This window comes from Solanum lycopersicum, chromosome 10, assembly GCF_036512215.1.
Source record: "Solanum lycopersicum chromosome 10, SLM_r2.1".
NCBI lineage: Eukaryota > Viridiplantae > Streptophyta > Magnoliopsida > Solanales > Solanaceae > Solanum > Solanum lycopersicum.
The window spans coordinates 21,554,635-21,572,633 of record NC_090809.1 but is presented as its reverse complement, the minus strand read 5'-3'; positions in this window follow the sequence as shown (position 1 = coordinate 21,572,633).

Genomic DNA, 17,999 nt, shown 5'->3' with positions numbered 1-17,999 from the left:
TGTCAACACTAGTTTGTTAGGCTTCCTTCGAATACTGACACATTTTCTCTCGTGATCAAACATGGTGAGGTTATGCTTTTTTTTCCAGTCATTACCAAGCACCATATCACAACCTATTAAAAGAATCATAAGGAGGTTTTCCATAATTGTTTGCCCTTAAATTTTGTACAAACACTTTTGCAATGGGATGTGCACATAACATAGTTGCCATCAGCCACGGCCAATCTCATAGGAGGGCAATGACTGGATTGATTCCATGTAACTTGGGTGGTGTGCTTATCTATTGATCTGTGAGTCCCACCACAATAAATCAATAAGATAGCCTCCTCTTCTTCACAATACAACCCACTAGAATAGTGTTTTCACATTAATTATGACCTATCAAAGCATTCAGGCACACAACTTGGTGAATCTCCTATTCTATTACTCCTTCTATCATCGCCCCAATTGGTTCATCTTTTTGTTGGGAAGTTTTAATTTCAATCTTATTAATTTTAGCCTCTATTTACCCTTCAAATAATTTAGTTGCCTCCTTATGCATACATGAATAGTCCCATACTTTTCTCCACACCTAATGCACAAATTGATGGTATTCCAATACTCATACAACTTTGACATTAGTCAGAATCTAGTATTCTTCAGAGTAGCGTTAGCAGACCCTCTATTAACAATTACATTAGTCACATGCTGAGCAAATCAAGTACATGTCTCGTTCCTCTTTTTAGAAGCTTCAAAATATATACCTGCATTTAAAAACTTAACAACAAACCTATTTCCTTTCTCTGTACTCCTATGAAACTAGATAGGAAGTGAGTTCATTTAGTGCAAGATTTAGGACGAGAATACCTTAAGGTCTTTAAATATCCCAAAGAATTAATAAACAAAACCTAGTCTCAATTTATCAAATTCCTCACCTACATCTTCCACCAATATGTCACCAAAATTACTTATCAATTCCTCCTTGAACTCTATCCATGTCACTATTCCTCTAGTCAACTCCAACGACCAATAGCATACCTCAACCAATCTATTCAAATAAAAAACAGCAGATTTCACCTTTTATTCATAAAGTATCATATGTTGAAAAAACTATTTCTCACATTTTCCGATCCATACTTTAGGTTCCTCACCATCAAAAGAGGGAAATTTCCATTTCGGTAGCAGGATAGGAGGTTGCTGGGGCCAATTTCTAGTATCTTGAGCATGAATTGGAAGTAAACCTCCTCTAATGATTTAACCAGCAGAAGCATTTTCTAATGCACCAAACCTATCTAGATTGAACTCAAACTTGCCTTGAATTCTAACTTGTGTATTGTGTGCCTCTTCTTGAGAACTCATCATATATGTCAAAATTTCTTCATGACGAGTGAGCTAGCCCTCAATTACCTTCTAGGAAGTCCCTTGTGCCATTTCTGATACCTATATGTCAGCAATTAATACTCTATAATAATTTTTATGATCTCAATCAAGATCAAAATTCACTTTCAATAATTATCAATCAACTCAACACCTTTTTTGGGACTTTGTTGTGATTTATCAAAAACAGAGATATGATAATCAATTGACCACGGAAATTCTATCTCGAAAAAGAAACTATTTGTCATGAGCTCCGTATTTGAGACATGATCTGCATAAGAAGAAAAAGAGAGAAGAAGACTAGATTTATATGAGAAGAGGAGAACTTTAGAGGATGAAGAGAGCATGAGGAGATGATTGAAAATTACTCCCTCTTTTCTTGTGGCATAATCTCGTCCCTTCAATTTTATTTAAATGAATTGTGTAACACTATGGAAATACCATGAATTAGACTTGAGGTTAATACATTAAATAATATTTAAAATGATTTTTCCACACATGTATTAATGTGAAAAAACACATTTGGAAATGATTGAGAAAAAATGACTAAGAAGGACCTTAAAGTCCGGAAACAAGCAAATTCGAACTAGTTGACATCCCTATATATGGTGAAGGTTTCGAAGTGCTAAATGAAGTCCAAAACTTCTAAAGAGACCTTGGATAGGTAGTATTTATTACAAAGGGTCCAAATATCTGGCAAGGACACCCTAAGGACCATCCTAAGGGTCCTTGTGGAGGACCCAAACATGGGAGGACAGGCAGCCTGGCAGCCTGCGAGCAGGTAGAATTGGAGGCAAGGCGTGCGACGTGAGCCTAAAATGCGGTCACTCCCTCATGATTTTAGAGGAAGCCTCGAAACGCGAGTCTCACATGATCTTCACTGCCTCAACCCAAAATTCAATACAAAATGACGGGATTCGGCTCTGCGACGCACAACTACTTCCCATAATTGTAAAAAATTTACTTTTAATAATTTAACTTCATGAAAACACTCATTTAAGTGGAGTGTCTTTTGTGTAATTCACTTGACGCCTATATATGGATATTAGGTCAGTTTTAGAGAACTTTTACACGTTCCAAATGAGATGAATTTTTTTTTTACTCTCATCTCTCTCAAGAATGTTCTCTTTTAAAAACCCCATTGAAGAACAAGATAAGCTTAAGGAAGAAGACGACGACTACAATCTGTTCATTCAATTTTCGTGGATTCTTCATATATAAGGTATGTTTTTTTCAATCTTTGGATTCCTTTACCATGTCTAGGATTTTTACTCAACAAAAAAGATTTTCTTCCTAACTTTACATTTATGATTTTCGATGTATAGTATGTGTTTTGTATGGTCTATTTAAGACAATTTGATGAGTGTGTGGTTAGTTAGGTTTGAATTTCATGTGAAGCATGTTCTTATCTAGATGAGGTTTCGTATGATAGTTTCTACTAATTGATAATATGATCATAGAGATCGAAACAAAGACCAGAATGAACTCTTAAATGAGTCTTTCCTTTACCCTACATTTTGCATTGATCTTATATATGATTTGAAGAGTAGTTATTGATTATTCTATTGAGTATTTCACTATGTTATTGTTATGAATATTGTAATTTGAACATAAGTTCTTGAATAAGGTTCTTGGTAGCAAAAGGTAAGTCTTCTAAATGCGTCATTACTCTACAATGTTTCTGTTAGCCTATAAATCATTATGCTATGTAATGGAAGTATCTATGATGTTGCTATGTGTATATGTTAGGATATGAACATGTTATTTGTGAGATCATGAAAAGAATATGATAAATGCAAGTCGATATTCTCTTGGATGCTTTAAAAAAGATGACTATGTTTTGTTAATTTCATAAATTAAGGGTTACAATGAAAGGAAATTCTCATGTAATCCCAAAATATCTCATGACCATGTTTATAGAAGGATTTAATATCCCATAACCTATAATAAGTTATGATAAGATAAAACTAAAAGATTATCAAGAAAGGCACTTCATCTAAGAACCGATGAACTAGATATGAGGGGTGTCCTTTCCCTAGTTGGAAGGCAGGTTCACCATGACTCTTATGAGATTGAGTCTTCCATGTAATGTGGAAATATGGATCTCAAATACATCTCCTAGTTCTTGAACTATGTTGCCACAATAAGATACTAGCTAGTGGATCCACCTAGAAAGCTATGTCATGTTAGGTTCTACTTTGGCCAGTAGACCACCTTCTTTCAGTGTGGGGTTTTATGACACCATATTCCATGTTTAACTCACATGGTCTATGCCGGTTAAAGTTATTGTTCCCTCATGATAAAATGAAAGACATGTTAATGAAGTTGACTAGGGTGACTTAACAATCTACTTAGTAGAGGTAGGGGTATGATATTCTACCTAGACATTGCACAAGTTGACTCTTAGGGAAATCCTAGGAGATTGTTCTTATGTAATATTATAACATGAAAGATATATTTCTATGATACGTGATATTACTGTTATATGATGTTTTTTATTATGATGAATATGTTATTGGGTTATATTGCTATATGAAGTGACGACTACTTTTGTTATAAGTTATATGAAGCAAAGCTTTACATATGGTCTCCTATCTTATCTACTTGGTTATGTGGGGTTATAGTATTCGCATGACCATTTCATTTGTAGGTTGGGGATAAGATCGTTTGTAGGTGTTTTTTATGGTTTCTTTATATGATATATTGAATATGAAATGTTAACATGATATGTCTTTAATTATGATCACTCTTTAAGTTGATGAAATCTTTAACTTTTATAAGTTATATGGTACGTGCATTGAAAAAATTCATATGACATAGCGTGTTTTTCTATAGAGATGATAAATTATCCTTTTTCATGCATGTCCTTATATGTTATGTGCATATACTCATACTTATAACGTATGGCGTACTAACCCCATTACTATATATTACTACAACTGTAGGTTCCAGCCATTGAGACTTAACGAGGTCGATTTGAAGAATCTATGTACTATTTCTCCAAGTCTTGGTAGGTCCTCATGTTTGGGGATGCTATCTTTCATATTCCAACTTATGAAGACTTAGTTGTTTTGCGGATATTCTATTTTCAATTATGTTTCTTTCGATTCTTTTGTATTAAGGCCTATATGACATATTGTCTATATATTGGCTAAGTCCATATTTGCACTATTTAGATGGTTTTATATATGTTAGATGGATTTTTAAAATATAGTATGTCTTTAAGAATGTTAAGTATGACCTCTATGTATGCATAAAATAGAATGTAAAAGTTTTAATGTTCTGCAATTTTTATTGATCACATGTTTTTACGAATGCTAAGGGCTTTTCTGAGTCCTATGATAGGACGACGACGCTCCTCTTATCTAGGGTGTGCTACTCTGTTTGTGACAAACTAGGTATCATATCATGATATTAAATACCCTTAGAATCAATATTATAATAATCCACGTTACATAATATCTTGTTCATTGTTGTGAAGAGATCAACAATTATGGATGAGAGGCTACGTCATGACTATGAAACTTCTATCTTTCTTGATACTCCTATGTCGTCACTTTAGAGTTTTGACACTATGTGTCATTTAGAATATAATCCCTTTCTTGTGGTTTTAGGCTATGAACACAAGAAGGACTGCCGTGAGGAGAGTACGGCATGAGATTGTGAATGCGGGAGCTAATCTCTAAGGCAATCGAAATGCTCCCCAAGTGCAAGCTACTGCAAACGACCTAGTTTCTGTGAATACTTCGACTATGTTGGATAGTGAGGTGAGGGATGCTATGTTTCAAATGGTCCAAGCCATCACCACCCAAGCTCATGCCATTATGAAACAACTGACAAGGAGGTTGTTCCTGAAAAGAACTAACATTTTAGAACTATGGCTAGCCATTTGAGAGATTTTATAAGGATGAATCCTCCTAGGTTTTCCGAATTGAAGGTTGATGAAGACCCCCAACACTTCCTTGATGAGCTCTACAAGATTCTATTTGCTATGAGGGTTAGTACTACTGAGAAGGCTGAACTTGATGCATATCAACTTAAGAACGTGGCTAAGACATGGTACAATCCATGAAGGGATAGTAGGGCTTTAGGAGGTGGACCCGTGACTTGGAAAATCTTCAAAAGGCATTTCTTGATTGATTTTTTCGACTAGAGCAAAGGGAAGATAAGGTAGAGGAGTTTATCTACCTTCATCAAGGTGGTATGAGTGTCAAGGAAGACTCCTTGAAATTCATTCAGCTGTCCAAATATTCTTCATCTTTGGTTTATAATGATAGGGATGAGATGAGCCGTTTAGTAACATGCGTGTCCGAACAACTTGAAAAAGAATGTCGTGCAGCCATGCTTCATAAAAATATGGATCTTTCTAGGTTGATTTCATGCTCAAAAGGTTGACGATAGTTGTCTAAAGAAGAAGAATAGGGAAGCTAAGAAGGCAAGAACTTTAGAAAGTAGTTCTTCAAAGAGTAGGCTAGATGTTCAAGACAAGCCTAAGTTCAAGAAGAGGTTTTCAAATCCGGTTCCTTTTAATTTCTCCAAGAACCACAATGATAGAGGTTCTAATCCTAAACCTAAATGGGGGAGAAATGTTGATCCATCAAAAGAGAAACAACCTTGTGGTAAGCGTGGTAAGAAACATATGGGTGAATATCTTGTTTGGACTAATAGTTACTATGGTTGTGGAAAAGTTGGTTATATTGTAATAGATTGTCCTAATATTAGAATCCAACGCAATAGTAATGACCATGTTCAACCAAGCAGTCCTAGTTCTGAATCTCCAAAAAGGAACTGTTTCTGTGCACTCAGGGCTAGCGCTGAACAAGAGAACTCTCCCAACGTTGTGACAGGTATGTTGCAAGTTCTCTTTGTTAATGTTTATCCATTGCTTGATCAATGTGCCACTCATTCTTTTATTACACCTTTGGTAGCTAGGAAGTTTGATGTACTTCCCGATGTTTTGATTGTACCCTTTTTGGCTTTTACCCCAATGGGTGACTCTATAGTTGTAAAAAGAGTCTGTGGGAAATGTTCTGTGATGCTTCCCAGTAAAGTTACTCCTGTTAATTTAGTAGAACTGTACATATTTTATTTCGATATTATTTTGGGAATGGATTGTCTTCATGCATGCTTTACTTTCATATCTTGTAGAATAAGGGTAGTTGTAACAGTCCATAAAATGTACTTGTTTAGTGAAGAGTCTATTAGGTTTTAAGAATATGTATTGGGTACATAGGCATCCCAATGCCCAATATTGAGTAATATTCTTAAGGGTGTTAGTCAATTTCAATGTTTTAACAAGTAAATTAAAATACACTTTTATGTTCAAATGCTCCAATCAAAGATTGTTTAGGAATTGTACCTGGAATGAAGACCCTAAGCTAAAAGTTTTGAATTTTTTAGCCCACACACATTAGGTATGAGGAACCCAAGTGTCAAGCCTAGGTACCATAACAGATGATACTTTAAAATGATCATGTAAATTAAGGAGCGCTCAAGGACAAAGGGAGGATCCTTGAGACAGAAGTGAACTTTCAAAGTGCAACAACAGAGTGCATAGTTTGGAAAGTGCACGGCAACACATATGCAAGCACATGTGCTACCAGTCAAGATACCAACAAACCAAGCCCAACCGATTCAATTAGGGCGGTTATAGGGCTGGCGAGCGTCGGGTTAAGCCATGTGGGGCTGAGCTTCCTCACCAATCCTAGGCTCTAACTAACTTACGTAACAAGCTAACTAACCTAGGATGGTCCAAAGGGGATGGTTATGGTTCTAGTGACTTAGGGGTACTTTAATAATTACTCTAGGTCACTTAATTAATTAAATTAGCAACAATTAATTAATTAAAATTTATGGTCAAAACAAAGACCCTTTATAAATTTTTAGAATTTGGCTACGTCAAATGATCTCGTAATTTTAGTGAATGTAGGAGAGGCATTTTGGTAATTAGCTAATGGATATATTTAATTAAGTTAATTATCCTTTGTTGAATTAGTAAATAATTAGTTCCTAAGACTTAGGCTCGTATTTATCCAGTAAAAACTCATGATTGAAAAACAATGAATAAACGTAAGAAAATAGAAAAATTCTCTCAGTTCTCCTTAGGATATTTTAAGAAAACTCTTCAAGATTTTCATGCAAAGTATAGAGTGATCTATTTTAAGTGATGTCTTTCGGGTTCACAAATTCCCGGACTGCATTTATGTACCTAACGAATTGAGTTTTCATAAATTACTTTGACTCATTTGTGATTGTGTTCATTGATGATATTTTAATACACTCCAATAATGAAAATGATCATGAGAATCACTTGAGGTAAGTCCTCAAAGAACGCCCACTTTATAACAAATTTCGCATTTGTGAATTTTTGTTAAGGTTGGTTTTTTTATTGGCCATATTATCTCAGGTGATGGTATGGAGGTTGATCTGAAGAAGACGAATGCGGTCAAAAATTGGCCTAGATATTTGATTACCACTAACATAAGAAGTTTCTTGAATCTTACTAGGTATTATAGACGGTTTGTTGATGGATTTTTGTCCATTGCTTCTCTTTTGACAGCTTTGACCCAAATGAAGGCGAAGTTTGAGTGGTTGAAAGCTTGTGAAAAAGTATTTGAAGAGTTGAAAGATAAGCTTACCTCCGCTCTGATGTTGGCCTTACAAAGGGGTAATGAAGGCTTTGTAGTGTATTGTGATGCTTCTTGAGTAGGCTTGGGATGTTTCCTCATGCAGCATGGAAAGGTGATAGCTTATGCTTATAGGCAACTCAAAGTTCATGAGAAGAATTATCCAACTCATGACCTTGAGTTAGCAGCTGTAGTTTTTGCCTTGAAAATATGGAGACACTACTTGTATGGTGTGCATGTTGCTGTGTTTACTAACCATAAAAGTCTTCAATATGTTTTTACACAAAAGAAGTTAAATCTCCAATAGAGAAGGCACTACTAGAAAACATGCCTATAGCAACAATTAAATATATGTGGCAATAGATACTCATTCACAACTGTTATAACCTTTGCAATAAACAACTGGACCTGATGAAACACTTTAAGAGTTAATTTGTTGCATTAGTACTACAACCATTGCCATAGTATCTCTACATTGCAACGTTTGTGAAAATTTTTACATTTGGTTCTCTATGTCAACGGTTCCGCCATTTATTTTCCCTTACTTATTTCACTACACCCGCAAGTTTTTTAATTAATTGTTAAATTAAAAAAAAGGTAAATATATCAAATTAATTAGGTCAATATTTTTCTTCACTAATTGGAACATCCCTCGTAAGTAGAAGGCTTCTCTCTCTTCTCTTTGAAGAACGGAAGCTCATCCATGGTTTTAACCATTTTTCATTGCTTTTCCTTGTAGGAATCTGCAATTTTTGGGTCTTCTTGTTTTTGAGTTCTACATTTATGCAGATACAGGTATGTTGTGTTTCATCTTCTTCAATGTTAGAAATTTATTAGAAGCTAGGGTTCTTATAAATTGGTTTTCTTTAAAGTAGTTTTTACTTTGATTTTATGTTATAATGTCATCTTTTTGTGCATTAGAGTGAGTTTTTTAAGATTGGTGAAGATTGAGAAATCTCCGCAAAAATGTTTAGATGGAAATTTTCAATTTAGGAAGAGTTAATGTTATGAAAGATGAGTTTCAAATTATCAATTTGCATGATAGTTCTTATTAATTTAAAAACATTTAGTTTTTGAACTGGACAAAACATTTCTAAGAATAAAATCTTCAATCTGCAAGATAGTTCTTATCTATGTATTTTTCGACTATGAAAGACCTTGAATTTAAGCATTAAGGGATTTGTTTCTATCTTTCGAGTATATAATTCAAGGATTAAGTTTATACTTTTCTCCTTTCCTGAATTTTTTAGTGCAGAAACTACAAATTGGTCATCAAGCTCAGCTCACTGCTCAAAAAAATGTAATGTTCGTATTTCTCTTTTTATTTTTATTTTCTTTTTTAACATTGATGTACATGTGTTTCTGAATCCTTTTCCTTCTTTAAAAGTAAGTATTTCCATTATTGAAATATCTTACCTTCAATTAAATGTAATTCGAAGCTACATTTGGATTGTAGATGTATCTTTTGTTTAAATGTTATAATACATCCTGATGGAGTACATCTTTTTGCATTTCTTCTCATAGTATGATGTATTAATGCATCTTGCACCACTTGTGTTCATTATAGGCATATAAAGTTATGAAAATAAATAGCAATATAACGTCTCATTTAGATTGTTAAGCAGGTGTGTATATTAGATACAATAATCATTTTTCTACCTGTTCTCCACAAGGTGTTGTGGGAGGAAGGAATATAAAGCTATTTAAACGTAATCAGTTACTCAGATTTGTGAGTGACCTGCACATTTATTGATTTAGTGTCCTTTAATATGTTTACTTTGATGTAATGTTAAAGTTGGTAATGTTCTGATTTCTTTTACTAATCTCATTTCATTATTGCTTATTCATTTTTCAGTTAAATCATTCCATATGACTATGTTTTTCAAATTTAAGGTTGGTATTGTAAGATCAGAATGTTGGAAAATTTTCACTTTATGGTTTTACTACAAAAAGAAATTCATGATAATTTTTTTTTCTTATGAGTTAAGATCTTCGATAACTAGATCATGCATGTTACTTTATGTCTTAGTGAACTGTACCTCGTCCATTTCATTCCCAGTGTACCAAAGCAAGAAAGATGTTCTTCTGTACATAGTTGTGTAGTGGTGGTGTGTATTATTTTTGTACGGATTTGAGTGTTAATAGTATATATAAATCTACTTCAATATTTGGATATTCTTGTTTACATTTAACTATACATCCAAAATCTTTAAAGCTGCTTCTTGTCTTTTCTTATAAATTTTAAGTTTTACTATTGTGTTGCTTAGTTTCATTAGTGAGTTTATTGACTTTGATTTTCTTGTCTTTTCATGCTTTTGTTTTACCTTTAAATTTTTTTAGAAGTTTAATTAGAGACATAACACCCTCAACATATTAACTCAAATTTGCCTAGTTAGATTAGTTATAATTATCTAAAATGTAAAATGTTATAGATAGTAATGTTTTCCTATAGTAAGCTATTCGCTGCTTAAAAAGAGGTAATATTCACTTGTCTCTTAATTTTATATTCAGTTTCCTTTTTGTGTTCTCATCATTTCCAATTATTTTTGTATGAATCTTTATTTTAACTCTTCTGTTTGTGTTGTTTATATTCATTTTCAGGTGATTTTCCCCCCGTATATGTGCTCTTTAAATTTTGTAAATGTAGAGATAATTTAGAGTGTTGGACAAGATTTCCCTTTTATGTGACTTTCGTATTATTCTTTTTTTTTCTGATTCATGTTTTATATTCTGACCATTGTTTATTCTAGATCTGTGATTTAGTACATACTTTGTCTGGTTGAACAGTAAGTCATCCTCTCAAAGGGGAGTCTTGCAATGCGTGTTGCGTAGTTTGTTGTGTGATGTTGTTTTCCTTGAAAAAATAATATTATGTTGTGTATTTTCTATATGAAATTCATTTAATATTGTAAGTGTTTAGATTTGTCAAAATTGTTTAACTTTGTTGTATATAGCCAAGATATAGCCACTGATCAGAATCTCTTTAATATGTCATTTCTTGGTAATTTGATTGTGGTGTCATATACGATATTCAAAATTAAATGGATAGTGGAGATAAAAGTTGGATGGGTCTCCGGAGATCCACAAATGAATATATCAGTGGTTTGAATAACTTTCTTGATAAAGCTTTTGAACTAGCTTCCAAAGGACATGAAATATTGTGTCATTAAAAATAGTGTGCTAATTTTAAGTGGCATCAACGAAATGTTGTAAAGGATCACTCAATTGTTTATGGGTTTGTACAAGGGTAAACCACATAGATTTTTCATAGGGAAAGTATTTCCTCGAGAAATAATCTAGATCATAATAAGGAAGGTTCCAACATGCGTGACAATATTAATGGCCTACTTTAAGATACTTTTAGAGATGTTGCAGATTATTTTGGGGTTGAGTAATGTGGCCTTTGAAGACTGGCTTGACGTGTTCAGAAAGGAATTTCCATTTGGTAATATACCCGAGTCTTTTCACAAAGCAAAAAATGTGATGAAAGATTTGGGTCATGATTATGAAAAAATACAAGCATGCCCTAATAATTGTATGTTATATTCGAAGGAAAATGAGAAGGAAATAATTGTTCTGTTTGTGGCTCGTCTAGATGGAAGACTGTTAATGATCCCTTGATTAATGAAAGCACCAAAATTCCTAGAAATATTTTAAGGTACCTTACCTTAAAACATAAGCTTTAGGGAAAATTCATGTGTCCTGAAACAGCTGCATGATAATGAACGACCCAAAGATGGAAATATAAGGCATGCGGCTCACGGGGATGACTAGAAGAATTTTGATTCATTCCACGAAGATTTTACTAGAGATCCTCGTAACGTTAGATTTTGTCTATCAAGTGATGGTTTCAACCCATTTTGAACCATAAGTATTTCTCATAGCCCATGCCCTGTTATGTTAATGAATTATAATTTATCACCGTGGCTTTCAAGAAACCGGAATATATGATCTAATTAATGATCATTCCAGGTCCATCGTCTCCACGAAACAATATTGATGTGTAGCTTCAACTACTAAATGCAGAGTTGAAAGAATTGTAGGAAATTGGGATGGAAACATATGATGTTGATTCTAAAAAAATTTCAATTGTGTGCAGCCATATTGTTGACAATAAATGATTTCCAGCCTATGATATGCTCTCTGGTTAGATCTAAAAAGGAATAAAGGCATTCCCAACTTGTAATCATGGGAGATGCTCTCAATATCTCAAGCATAGTCGTAAGATGTGTTACATGGGTCATCAGGTGTTCTTACCTCTTGATAATCCATTTCGAAGAGATAATAAATCATTTGATGGTAAAGAGGATCACAGATCTGCACCTACTCCCTGCTCAGGCACAGAAGTATTGGAAGAGTTGCATGGATAAATAATATTCTTGAAAAGAGGCAAAAGAGGAAGCATCGTGACAGCGAGGGTCCATGGAAAAAAAGAACAATTTTTTTTGAATTGCCATAGTGGGAACATAACAAACTGAGGCACAATCTTGATGTGATGCACATAGAAAAACATATTTGTTATTGTTTGCTCAAGACTTTGTTGGAAGTAATTGGAAAGTCAAAAGATCATGTTAATTCTCTACATAACTTTCAAGAATTGGGGATACGAAAGGATCTTCAATCAGTAAAGGATGATAATGGAAAAGTTTATTTGGCTGAAGGTTGCTTTGCAATGAAACCAGAAGAGAAGAAGTCATTTTACACTATTCTTAAAAATGCAAAATTACTAAAAGGTTGTGTCTCAAACATATCAAGACGTATGGAACTGGATGAGTTGAAAATATCAGGTTACATGAGTAAGGATGCTCATTTCATAATGCATTACTTTCTCCAAGTTGTTGTTAGAAAAGTGTTTCCTAAAAAAGTTTCTATAGCGTTGATTCGGTGGGGGTACTTCTTTCGAGTCATATGTGGTAATGTGATAAAGAGAACATATCTTGATGAAATGCAGTCTGAAATCAATGAGATTATATGTGAACTTGAAAAGATTTTCCCTCCATCCTTTTTTGATATGATGGTACATCCGCCCATACATTTAGTAAATGAAGTGAAGTTTGGTGATCCGACACATCTTCGTTGCATGTATTCCACTTAAATAAACCTTTGTTTATTCAAGGGAATTGTTCGTAATTGATTTCATCTAGAAGTATCTATACTAGAGGGATTTGTTGCACTAGAGTGCGTGAATTTATGTTTCAGATACCTACATGCTGGGGTGAAAACAAAATTCAGTCGATACTAATTAGATGATGAGTAGGTAACGAAAACAAAGGGAGATAATTTTTCACCTATATTCCCACAATTTGGCCATCCCATTGGAAGGGTTAAAAAAAACAAAGGCAATAATTTTCACATAGATCTCCAGGTATGTCTTGATATACCTCAATATGTATTGTGTAATACAGGAGATGAAAAAATGGAGACCTTTATTATGTAAGATATGTCACTTTTATTATAAACTTCAATATAATTTATATAATTAGAAATATCAAACATGGTAATTTGAATTATGCTTACTTGCAGGGAACATAAAATCGTAATTGACAATCATAGTAGTGCAAATGCATGGATTATAGCAAAGAATCATAGTAAGGAGTTTGTCAACTAGTTTATGAAGAAAGTTAAATTTGTTGAAGTGCCTGAACATTTACAGAAACTTTCTAAAGGGCCTAATCTGCGGCAAAAAGGTATACAACATATGTCATCAATGGATATCGATTTCATAAAATGAAACGAGATAGTCGAGGTAAGATTCAACACTATGGAGTGCCTTTATCAACAACTACTGATAGTTTTGCTACTGCTAGAGAGCAAAACTCCACTAATGGAGAGGTTGTATATTATGGAGTTATTCAATAACTTATGCAATAATGAAGATCCATTTGTACTAGCATCTCAAATGCATCAAGTTTTCTATGTGGAGGATACAATTAAGAAAGATGTTTAATATGCAAGGACTAAATTCAATGTTGATTTATTTGGTTTAGACGAAGATCAGAATCACCCTTCTATTGGAGACACATTTTTTGGGGAGCAAGAAAATTACATTGGAATATTAAATGGAATATCTTGTGTTGATGTTGATCTTTGATGCTCGAGAGAATGTGTAACTGTTGATGTTATTGATATGCCAACTCATGATCAACTTTCAAAATACATGGAAGAAGATCATATGGAAACATGATTTTGAAAAAGGTGATCATATCTACTTTATGATTTCACCTATGAACAGGGTGATGAGATTTTGTATAAAAGAGAAAGTTAAGTCCATAGTATGTTGGTCCTTAATAGGTTTTACAACGGTTTGGAAATGTTTCCTATGAATTGAAACTACCTAGTGAGCTAGCTTCAGCTTATTCAGTGTTTCATGTTTTTATTCTCAAGAAATTCATAGGCGACCCGGTGTCTATTCTTCCTATTGAATGTTTAGGGTGGTTGAGAATCTCTCCTATGAAGAGGTTTAGGTTGAGATCCTAGATCACCAAGTCAAGAAGTTGACAAACAAGGAGGTTGTCTCTACAAAATTTTTCTGCAGGAACCACCTTGTTAAGGTGCATCATAGGAGGCTAAAGCCAACATGAGGTCCTGATACCGTCACATATTTACTCCTTAAGGTTAGACATTAATATTAATAGAGAAAGTAATGCATAACCATGAAATTGAATTTTTGTAGATAGCTGCAAGTTTTGGTAAGAGATAGTACCAACTAGAGTTTTAAGAAAATGCCTTCATACTCTATTCTTGCACTTACATGAAAGATGTATGCATGTGTATTCTTGAAATTTTGATGTTTTGTTGTTTTCTTCATAAGGATGATAGCATGGTAACTCTTTGATGCATTTTGAGTTTAGATAAGGTTGAGAATGAAATTCCTCACTATGTGTTATGAAATATTAAGCTCTTACATGTTTGTGCATCATGATTTGAGTGCTCTGTGTAGTGTTATGGTATGTGTTGAAAGGAGTTATGAAGTACTCCTATATGATATGACTCATTATTATGTTATGTTGTTTCTTTGTTTGGCTGCTAGTATTGAGTTTATTTCTACCGTCCAAAAGATTTTAGTGTCATTCGGTGACGAATGTTCCTAACGGCGGAGTAATGTAACACTCCGGAAATGCAATGACATAGAATAGATATTAATCTATTAAATATTGATTAAAATGATGTTTTCAGACATATATTAATGTCATAAACACATTTCAAAAATCGTAGAGGAAAAACATCAAAGAAAGACCTTGACGTCCGGAAACAAGCTAATTAGAACTAGTTGACGTCCCTATGTATGATTAAGGTTTCTAAGTCTCAAATGAAGTACAAAACTTGTAAAGAGACCTTGTATAGGTAATACGTAGCACAGAGGGTCCAAACGTCTGGGAACGACACACAAAGGAACATAAGAAGAATTCTTGGGGAGGACTCAAACATGTTTCGGCAGGCTACCTTCAAGCCTGCGAGCAGGAAAAATTGGAGGCAAGGTATGCGACGGGGCCTGACACGCAGGTCACTACCTCAAGATTTGAGAGGCTTCCTCACGACACGAGGATGACATGCACCTAACTACCTCAACTCAAAGTTTAATAAAAATGTAAGATTTGTCCCCACGATGAGCAGCTACTTCGACGAATAGTTAAGGTTGTATTTTTGGTAATTTAACTTCTAGAAAAGACTCATTTCTTTTGGGTAATTCATAGGGAGACTATACATAGATATTAGGTCAGGTTTAGACCACTTTTACATGTCAATATCAGATCAAACAAGTTTTATCTCATCTCTCTCAAGACCGCTCTCTTTTTCAAACCCCATTAAAGAACAAAAAGAGCCTAAGGAAGAAGAAGAAGACTTCAAGCTTTTCATCCAATTTTCGTGGATTCTTCATCTATAAGGTATGGGTTTTTCAATCTTGGGATTCCTTTCCCCAAGAGTTCCTTCCAAAGATAAGTTTTCAAGAACTTCAATTCTAGGGTTTTTACTCTACAAAATCGATTTTATTCCTAACTCTAGATTTATGATTTTCAATGAAAAGTAAGTGTTTTATATATTCTATGCCACATGAATTGATGAGTATTTGGTTAGTTGTTTTAATTTCGTGTGAATCATGTTCTTATCTAGATGATGGTTTCTTATGATTGTATCTACTACTTGATGATATGAATACATAGGGATTGGAACTAACACTAGAATGAACACTTCAATGGCCCTTCCCTTTACTCTACATTATGCATTAATCTTGTATATAATTTGAAGAGTTATTTTTTATTATTATATTGAGTATTTAACTATGTCATGGCTATGAATGTTGTAATTTAGAGTAAGTTCTTGAATAAGTTTCTTGGAAGCAAGAGGTAAGCCTTTATTAGTCGTGCTTACTCTACAATGTTTATGTTAGAATATAAATCATGATGCTATGTAAAGGAAGTATGTATGATGTTTCTATATGTATATGTTGGGATATGAACATGTTATTTGTGATATAATGAAAAGAACACGATAAATGCAAGTTAAGATATTCTCTTGTATACTTTACACAAGATGACTATGTTATGTTAATCTTACGAACAAAGGGTTAGAATGAAACAAAATTCTCATCTAATCCAAAAGATCTCATGATCATATTTATACAATGAGTTAATCTCCTATAACCTATTATAAGTTAAGAAAAAAGATAACTCAAAGGTGATTCAAGAAATAGACTTAAGCTAAGAACCGATGAACTAGATATGAGGGGTGTCCCTTCCCTTTAAGGAAAGTAGCTTCACAATGACACTCATGAGATCGAGGCTTCTATGTAATGTAGAACTATCGGTCTCTAATACATATCCTAGTTCTTGAACTATGGTACCACCATAAGATACTAGTTAGTGGATCCACTTAGAAATCTATGTTATGTTAGTTTGTACTTTGGAAGGTAGACCACTTTCTTTCAATGTGGGGTTTTATGACACCAGATTCCATGTTTATCTCACATGGTCTATGTCGGTTAAGGTGAATGTTGCCTCATATTAAAATTAAAGACAAGTAAATGAATGTTGACTAGGGTGACTTGAGGATTCTATTTAGTATAGGTAGGTGTATGGGACTCTAACTTTACATTGCACAAGTTGACTTTAAGGGAAATCCTAGGAGATTGTTCTTATGTAATATGATAACATGAAAGATATATGTTTATAATACATGATTTTAATCTTATACGATGTTGGTCATTATGATGAATATGCTATTGGGTTATATTGTTATATGAAGTGATGACTACTTATGTTACAAGTGATATGAAGAAAAACTTTACTTATGGTTTCCTATCTTATCTACTTGGTGGTGTGGGGTTATGGGGCTTCACATGGCCATTGTACTTGTAGGTTGGGGATATCATCATTGATAATTGTGTTGTATGTTATGTTTATATGATCTATTAAATATGAAATGTTAGCATGACTCTATGATAATATGTCATTGAATATGATCATACTTTAAGTTGATGGAATCCTTAACTTGTATAAGATATATGGTATGTGCATTAAAGCCTTCAATATGACATAGCATGTTTTTTAAAAGAGATAATAAATGATCCTTTTTCATGAATGTCCTTAAATGTTATGTGCAAATACCCATACTTAGCACGTGTGGCATACTAACCCCATTACTTTATATTACTATAACTGTAGGTTCGGCCCATTGAGGCTTAAGAAGGTCGATTTGAAGAAGCTAAGATCTCTTTCTCCATGTCTTGGTAGGTCCTGATGTTCGGGGATGCTATCTATCATATTCCAGCTTATGAAGACTTAGTAGTCTTGAGAACATCCTAATTCCAATTATGCTTCTTTTGATTCTTTTGTATAAGGCCTATATGGCATATTGTCTATATATTAGCTAAGTCTAGATTTGCACTCTTTAGATGGTTTTATATATGTGACACAGATTTTTAGAATATCGTATGACTTTATGAATATTACGTATGAAGTCTAAGTATACTTCAACTAGAATGTAAAATTTTTAATTTTCCGCAATTTTTACTGATCA